Source organism: Colias philodice, chromosome 19 (genome assembly GCF_061535455.1).
Source record: "Colias philodice isolate Cphi_HAF_F1 chromosome 19, ilColPhil1 Martin Lab GWU primary, whole genome shotgun sequence".
Lineage (NCBI taxonomy): Eukaryota > Metazoa > Arthropoda > Insecta > Lepidoptera > Pieridae > Colias > Colias philodice.
Window position 1 is genome coordinate 11,088,269 of NC_143104.1, and position 9,092 is coordinate 11,097,360.

At 32.1% G+C, this 9,092-nt stretch overlaps 1 protein-coding gene across 1 annotated transcript in view; it reads right to left on the reverse strand.

Annotated features, from left to right (window-relative positions):
• Positions 1–8,213, reverse strand: part of LOC149480186 (hemicentin-1-like) — a 169,086-nt gene extending 160,873 nt beyond the window's left edge. The window contains exon 1 of the mRNA XM_089707284.1: positions 7,996–8,213. The gene's annotated coding sequence lies outside the window, so the exon portion shown is untranslated. The remainder of the gene's footprint in view (positions 1–7,995) is intronic.
• Between the last annotated feature and the right edge of the window lie 879 nt (positions 8,214–9,092).

Below are 9,092 nucleotides of genomic sequence, written 5' to 3' on the forward strand. Positions count from 1 at the left end.
CAAAATCAAAGGAACAATAAAATTGCATCCAGAGCACAGGAAATTTAGTTTCCGAGATCTCATCTCGCTGGATATCAACTCATACAATATTCGCTTGTGTGTTTTATTTCAAAATTTCGACGTAATAACATTTTGGAGATTGACGAATGAGCTTCCTCGTGAGATGTTTCTGAACATATGATATAATGGTCACAAGAAAATATATACTTTCCTTAAACGCCGGTAACACCTATCTTTTGATTAAAGTTTTGAGTCGTTTTTTTCGCTCGTATAATACAAAGGTTGATTCAATCAATACTGCATAAAAAGCTGTAACCGATTCTATATGGAATGTTATAAATTTTGCTTATTAAATATTATATTTCAATATTTTATATGTAAGTTTATATTATAAGTAACAATTCCAGTAAATTGAATATAAAATATTTTACGTTTTCAATAAAATACTATCATAAAATAAGTACCTACTCTTATAATTGTGCATTCTCTTGGAATACTATATGGTATACTGAGTTATTTAAAGGGAAAAACTTAACCTTTCTCGGCAAAACGTGTAACAAAACGTGACCTAAAAACCTTTTGTTTTCAATAAAATGTTATAAAAAGAAGTATGAAGTATGTTTCAATAAGTATGTCTTGAGAAGTAGCTCGTTATGTTATTTTTCTACACATATGAAAATAGTAGCCTGTCTTTTAGCTATTTCAATTCAAAGATCATCCAAGTAAGTACTGTCGTTAAGCTTTGAAAAACATTGCAACCCTTTGGAATTTTTTTCTTCAACAAAATGTATCAATAGATATTGTATCTACATAGCAGATTGTATATAAATTAAATTTGCAATATTTTTTTTTTTTTGTGACCCTAGTTTATTTCTTCGTACCCTACAGCGAAACTAAGTCCTTCAATAAAATGTAAATCTGTTTAACACACTGTATTCCATTATTTCATTTATTATTTTACAAATGGAGCGTGAAATTAAATATATGTGTCAATAGAAGAGCCAATATAATATACTTGGTTACATAATATTTATTGTAGAAGCCTTGTTTTAATGGCATTAAATATTTCTAGTATAGTTCCAAAGGTCAAGCAAATCAAACCGCCTTTCACACACAATATAAAAAAAAGAATCTGATACAAGAACCACGCACAATACACGCGCTCCAGTAGTGTTGTACAATGCAATAGCTCGATTATCACTACAGGTACGCGGGAGTCATTGCCTCGCCGCAGATCAGCACAGACCCTTAATTGGACGTAAGCTAGACCGTGCCACTCGTTAACCATGATTATTAAACCCTCGTGTGGTCACGGCTAGCGAATGCGTTTGATATTGATCGTAATTTATATTTAACTGCACTCGCCATCAGATTTACAAAAATATATGTGAAATCTATTTGGAATTATGTTTTTGTATAGAATCATTCCACACAAAATGAACGAGAACCTTCTTTAAATAATGCTGTAACGGTGCATTTGGATCAAACGGGCAAATGTGCTGGGTGTTCTAGCTCTATATCAAATTATTTTAATGTAAACAGGCGCGATTCTTTCGTTGTTCATAGTGCGTTCGAAAAGATTATAATATGCAACTTTCTAATACTGAACAACACTGAATACTAGTTTTCGTTTACATTAGAAGATCAAGAATGCTCTTGCTCTAGCTCTAGCTCTATGTTCGTTTGGTCTAAATGCACCGTAACAAGGTAAAATTTTTAGACCTGCGCACTCACTGACATCCAATATTTAAACAATTCTATAACAGAAAAATGAATTAATTAAAATCATGTTGTATCATGCGATGATAAACAGCACCCGTGTCAACATATCTCACGCTTTAAGGTCATTTTCATGTAACAAAAATAAAGTAACAAATCTCATTAACACAGCAGAAAGAGGAATCAAAAAGCACAACAATTATAATACCCAACACAATAACGTGACATACGCGTATCCACGTAACAATTTGATCAACTTCTATCAGGCTCATTCGTATTGTGGTCACGTGCCCCGTCGATATTCTATCGAAGTAACCCTCCTAGTAATTTATGGAGACCGAGAGGCGTGCCGTTATGAATTATGACTGGGACAGATAGACCACTATGTTTACAAAGTAAAAATTTTGCCCCCACTCTGAGTTTCGGATTATACAAGTTTCGTATATTGTTAGCCATATTAATACGAGCTTGCCTATATTCTTCTACAGAATAATATATTCTGCTAGTGTTATAGATGGGAAAGATATGAAAGTAGGTAGGAATGGATCAATCAATTTTGATGGTGTGCAGACGTATAGTTGAATAAAATTAATTAATTTGATAAAGGGCCTGTTTATGCTATGAAGTGATTTATAAGCATAAGGGTTAACTCAAAAACTACAATATAATGTTACATCAAAAATGTTCAGGTCATGTATTGGCTGCAATAACACTGTAATAAAGAAAAAACGCCAACAGTACAATGCTTGTAGCATTAACCAATTATCTACAGAACAATAAAACTGATTAGCGAAACAATGTTCTTTACGCGCACGAAAACGATTTAACCAGGTAATAAAATTCAAACAACTTCCGCATACAACTAAAAAGTTCCTGCGAAATGCACTCAATACAAAATGCTCCAGAACCATCCATAAACTATATTGTACAAAACACATCGTAATAAAAAGAAACGATCAATTCCGATTCGATTTGAATAAAAACGGATTCTTTTGAAGCAAGGCCTAGGTCGGTATTCGTACAATGGAGGCGTCATTTTTCAAGCAGAACGGTTGTAAATCAGGACAAGCGTCCATATTTCATAGCCGAATGGAGTGGCCATCGACTCGCAAGGATTGCGATCGAATATCATTCGATACAACTCTATCAATTCGTGCTCAAGATCAAATGTGCTTTATGGAGTGCGCTGGACGTCGAGGGTCAAATCTAGTATTTTCCCTTTTTTAGCTTTTTCAGTACGAGTGTGATCGAGCATTCTTTTGCAGTAGATTATTTTGAAGCATTTTTTAAATCTATTTACATGAATCTATTTTTATACATACTAGGACAGTTTTATTACTGACTTTTGTCAACTTTTATATAAAATATTATATAATACAGCGCGCAGTGACAATTCAACTTGTGAAAGATCTGTACCGAACCGGCCCATGATTCAAGAATAAAATATAATGTTAATCAGTTAATCCCAACAAATCAGTAAATTTCTTTTTCTGCCCGTTATGTTGGAAAGAATTAAAATTTTACACCATCTTCTATAAATTATAACGATAAATTTATTTATACTTCTTTTGATCTATATTAGTAACGTTCGAGACTCAAGAAAATTCTCGTCCTAACTACTTTCCTCTGTGTGTAAATGTAGGTATGCTTCACAATGAAACATACAATGGACAACTCTCCATTTTAAACAACGATATCAGGAGGCATAGAGGGAATCTGAAAACTAACCACTATCAATATTGATCATTTGATTAACATTTGAATATATTTATCTTATTCACTAGGAACTAAAATATGTATTATAAAACTGTTAAATGATACTGTTTTATGGATCGTAAGTATTATTTACTCACTAACACATATTTATTAAGTTTCAAATACTAAGAAATAAAACACTTATAAAATAATTTTGCTGAATCGCAAATATTGAAAAGCTCCAATTAATATAAAACGATATGGATTAAATTGACATGTATATTGTTATAACTTCTATTTTAAAAATTATGCATTTTTTGACGGTTTAAATCAAGCTACGCGGATGTGCTTTTGATAATATTTAAATCGCTTTCAATTTTAAATTAAAAATGTTATATTAACATTTTCATTTGTACAGTAAATACTTTTAATGTATTATTGATTATATTTTAATTCTTACTTGAGTTTCAATTCACTGTAATGATAATAAACAAAACACAAAGGTTTGTAAAATAAAAAATTTAATAGATAAATCTATCCTTTACGGTGAAAATATTTCACTCGGTTAAAAAAATCAAAAAGGTTAATAAATTAATTATAATTTCGGTGTTTCTATTTGAAAATTATAAAAAAGTGTAATCATTTTCAGTGCTGTGAAGTCATTTGTGTACATTACACTTACAGTTTTATAACTTCAATTTTAAAATAATACAATATTACTTAAAATTGGGTTTATCAAATAAATTTACACAATATTACACTACATTTGCTACAAATATTAAATTTCAGGGTAAAGTCCCAATTTAACGGTCTTACACCTCAGTATCTCTTGAATATTCTGAACTACTATTTTATTGGAGTTATCTGCTGATATCTAATTTCCTAATTGTTAACGAAGATAATATTATTATGAACTAACTGGACGGTAACTACACTTCAGGCTGTTACCTAGTTAAGTTGGAATTGATAAAATTACTAAATATTTTCAATGGCTTATCCTATATATATTATTATTTCGTCTTAAAAGGAGGTAGAGAGCTTTGGAATTTTTATACATTCGTTTTTGTTTCAATAGAAGACAACCACTGTTTATTTATTTTTGATTGTGTATTCATTCCTTTTATTCATTAATTTAGTACTCTAAAAGTATTTAATTATACAAAAATAGTTATTTTCGCTCACATTTATACCGTCCGTATCATTTAAATATTTCCTCTCAATATTGCTTCACTGCGGCAGCCGTGATCGGAAAATAGTCCGTAAAAAGGTGAAAAGGTAAAATACCGTTGTACAGGGTCTTTTAGTACTATTTTTAGTTTTACTTTGAAAATAAAAATGGCTACCACATTCACTCGGTAGTTGCGCATTCATTGTATATTCAGATGGATTTGAATCGATTCCAAAATATGTTTTCAAATTTTTATTTCTATACGAAAATACATCGTACGTATGATCGTACAAATAATAAACATTCATATTAATAAAAACATATTATATGAATACTTCATACTTTTAATAAATAATATGATTCAATTATTTCAAAGATATTCCATAACATGAAAATAAAAATGTTTGTTATTTACAAAAATCCGAGCGAGGAAAAAAAATTGAACCAAATCAAAATACAGTTTATTAAAACAGCCGACATGGCACAGAGTTGTAAAAATATACTACACATTTAAAATTATTTTAAAAAGAACCTTTTTTAGACGTTAAATCTCAACAATAATTATGTCCATCTAAGTCTTGAGATTATTGCAGAGGAAAGAATGCTATAATATAGTATTTGTGAAAACATTTTCCTATCTTTTTCATATTTGTGTATACCTTATATAACACAATATGTTCACATTAACGTTACCTTTACCAAAACCCAACAAACGATTCGCACTCAATGGAACGGAATACAATAGCAACAACTTCAATGTGTTAATTCACAACGCGGCGACTTTAAAGCGTCCACATCTACCTTTAATTATTCCCTCTAATTCGGCATTTCACACATGGCGGGGTAATCACTTAAGTTCCAATACAGGCAAGTGTTCCATCGCGCAACGTTATCAGCTCAGTGGGCCAGAAACGGACCGTCTTCGTTCTACATTATACGAGTAATTTAACTGAATACGTTTAAGCCTATCTTCGGAGTTTTAGTTTGAGTTCCGACATCACAAGACGTGAGTTAATGTGATGATTTAATTACGTGATGCAATGAGGCTGGAGTGAAAAGTTTAGTTGTGTCATGAACAAGGAGGAAATTAAATTTATATGGAAATTTCAAATAGGTTTTCTGTCTTTGTTAGAGGTACTGCCTAAATATCACTTGTTTTATTTGCTTTCTTTTATTGCTTGAGAATATGTACAGAATTAAGGTTAAAGTAGATTTGTATTCCGTATTACACGTCAATGCTACAAATCAATTCTCTTACTTATATAATTTCAAAACGTATGTTATTAAATTAAATACACACAAGTAAAAAGGTCTATATATAGATACAATGACTATGTGAATCTTAAGGCTTTGAGATATGTTGCGCCTTAGTAAATCACATAGATAAACGAGGCTCTATACATATTGTGTAGAGTCCATGTAGAGTCCCTTCATGTACTCGTAGATAGAAACTTGCTTTTCATGTCGTAACGTTTAAAATCGCTTAAAATATAATAGCTTCGAATGATACTGATAAAAGGTAATCTTTATTACTGAAAAAAAAAAGATGCATTTAATAATTCCTTAACTGAAAAATGAAGGTACAAAGAAAATAATTTCATACAAAGACATCTCATGCCATAGACGCTGTCCAACACGCACAAACACACTTGTTATATGGCTGTATTGATAAAAGCATTTCAATGTGTAAGTTGTAAGCTCGCCTGAAACCAAGGCTATATTTTATCTTGTTCCGCTCCCAAGGGGTGTGTGAAACCCGGAGTTCGGTGCGGAATCAAAAATTATCATTTTCCACGTATGAGGCTGGGTTCAGACTATAAATAATAGATTATTACTGCAATCAATTATTTTTATGTATTTTAAATGTGTTTTATATCAGTATTTTGGTTAATTAATATAATAGATCAATTTATTATTATTCGGTCTTTTCTGGAAATTCTTGTATTGCATTCATAATTATATTTTATAATATCAACGTGTTATATAACGATATTTATTTAGTTTATCTTTACATTAATGCTCAATTGATCATAGCGAGTAGATTTCAGTTTCATAAACTAAAATAATAGTTCGAAAAGAAATAAACTTACACCACGTTCGCAGTATCATTTGGTATACACTATACGGTATACATGCACATTTATGTATCTAGAAAGTTACACAAATGTAGCTTTTTCTTACGAAGTAAAGATTACAAATAGCTACCTATCAAATATCATTAAATGTATTTCGTCTCAATAACTCTTCCCTTGTACATACGTGTTTCACACATACACACACATAGTGTAATCAATAGCACACGCACATGCAAAGAGCTTTCGATCCCGAGGCTCTGTCCGGAGGCTGGAGCAAAAAGCTCTTAGTATTAATCTCGTGATAGATCTCGCCTCAAAACCGCTTGTTGGCTTTCTTTCGGCTTATTGACTTATACGCTATATACTAAACAACTATATATGACGATGTATCGGCTGCCCGCTTTAATAATTCTGTGTGTAAGGTTTGGAAGATGTCGTAGCATTTATAGGTTAGGTAGCGTAGGGTCTATTGACTAAGAATTGTCGTAGGTACCGCTGCATATAAGTATGTATTTATCCTGGTTACGTTAAATGTTGATTATCGTCTTAATAGGACTTGTATACTTACTACTAATGCCTATAGATTATCGATATCTAATAAATTAATCAGATAATACAGATACGTGAATTTATAAGAAAACATACGGAATGTAGAGTTTTCTCTATATTGTATATTACGTTGTATAGAGCACATATTATTATTTCCTTGATTTCTTTATGTATGATACAGTTATAAAACAGATAAGTAGAGTACTTTATAAATATAAATTCCATTATATTAACGATTTATATAAATTATTGTTGAAAGAGTTAATCAGGTTCAAGAGATAATTGGCCGGCGATATTCTTTGTTAATGAACCAATTAAAACATTAATTGATTATTATTTCTCTGAATCAACATCAAAGCATAAAATCACTTTTATTTACCTACAACTCATTTTTATTCTGTAAATACAAAACAAGTATATTTGTACATAAATGCCATTCTATTGTATAATAATATCCATAATTAACTGTCCCAGAGAATAAAGTTGGTCGTGAGTACAGGAAACTTAATAAAACAGACCCTTGAAATCGTTTCGCCCACTTCCTCCAGTAATTTAATTCGTACATTCACTGTGACAGCGTGAACTCCTTACGAAATTTCATAATGCAGCACCCTTAAATGGTACAATTAAAATTATGTAGAGTTCATTACAATATAAGGGTTAATAAAAATTACAAAAAAACACAATTATACTATTATAAATCGGCTCTTCGACAGATGTCGATATTGCCGAGAACTTCTTACATGTTCTTAATGAGAGCTCTCGTAAGTTGAAGTCAAGTATACTTACTAAGTCTATGAACTATCGGCAAGTTGCAAACAAGAAAAACTACTCGTTCCCGAGTCCCCGAGGACGTCACGTGACACAACACTCAGTTATCGGATTAAACCGCACTTAATTTTATCACAAGTTACTCGAGTACAATACAGTTGTACGAATCACATCACTTTAGTTTCACAGATCACTGATAATACGTTCGTCGCGGTGATAAGGATGGCGCTGTGCGGCGGGCTTGCGGGGTAAACGCGTCCGTCTGGCGCGGCGGTCGGCCAGCTTACTGCTGCCTGCGCACGCCTGGACCCGGCCGGCCCCCACCTCTCCTGCGATTCGGCACACGAAAAAAAATCAAATCAGAAACCTCTTCCTGTCAGTGAGCTCCAATGATCACCTTAAGTCCTAAGTGTCAGTTGTTAGTTAACGCCAGTGCGGCACCAAACGACGTAGTTAGTCTGAGTTATGCGCGGATCGTGGAGCGGTTAGCGTCGCCAGCTAATTTATAACGTTTTGAATCGAATGCTTATGTAAATTCGTTCGGAGGTAGATCGAAGGAATTTTTTCTCATCTCAACACACTTGAACATCAAACGGTGGAGTTCAAAGAGATTTTTTTCTTATTTTCACATATTATTCCGGGCCCGCTCCGCGTAACTTTTTTATTTACTTCGCAAGTTTCGATCATTAGAACGCGTCTGTATTTACTTGCACTTGAAAGGCTCTAGGCCCATTTTTATATTATCGCCAATATAACAGATTATGTGAAGTGGAAATGACTTTTTCATTACATTTACTTATCAGGATTTTTATATCACTATCACCTAGTTTTCATCATAAAAAGTAAAATGTATTTTATACCTGTTCTACTAGTAATTTTGTGCGATAATAATAATAAGTAAATGATAAGTCTCCTGTGGCTTTCCTGACTGAGTCGTTTTGTTGTTCATCTCAAGTGGAAATCGAACTTAGCACCCTCCATTGTTATGTTGTAACTAAGAGACATTAAGCCTTTCTTCAACTAAACAGTTCTAAAGTACATTATAAATCGTAGTAACCTTTACGGAACTTTATTATTATAATAATATGAAATATAGAAATATGAATATGTCAGTT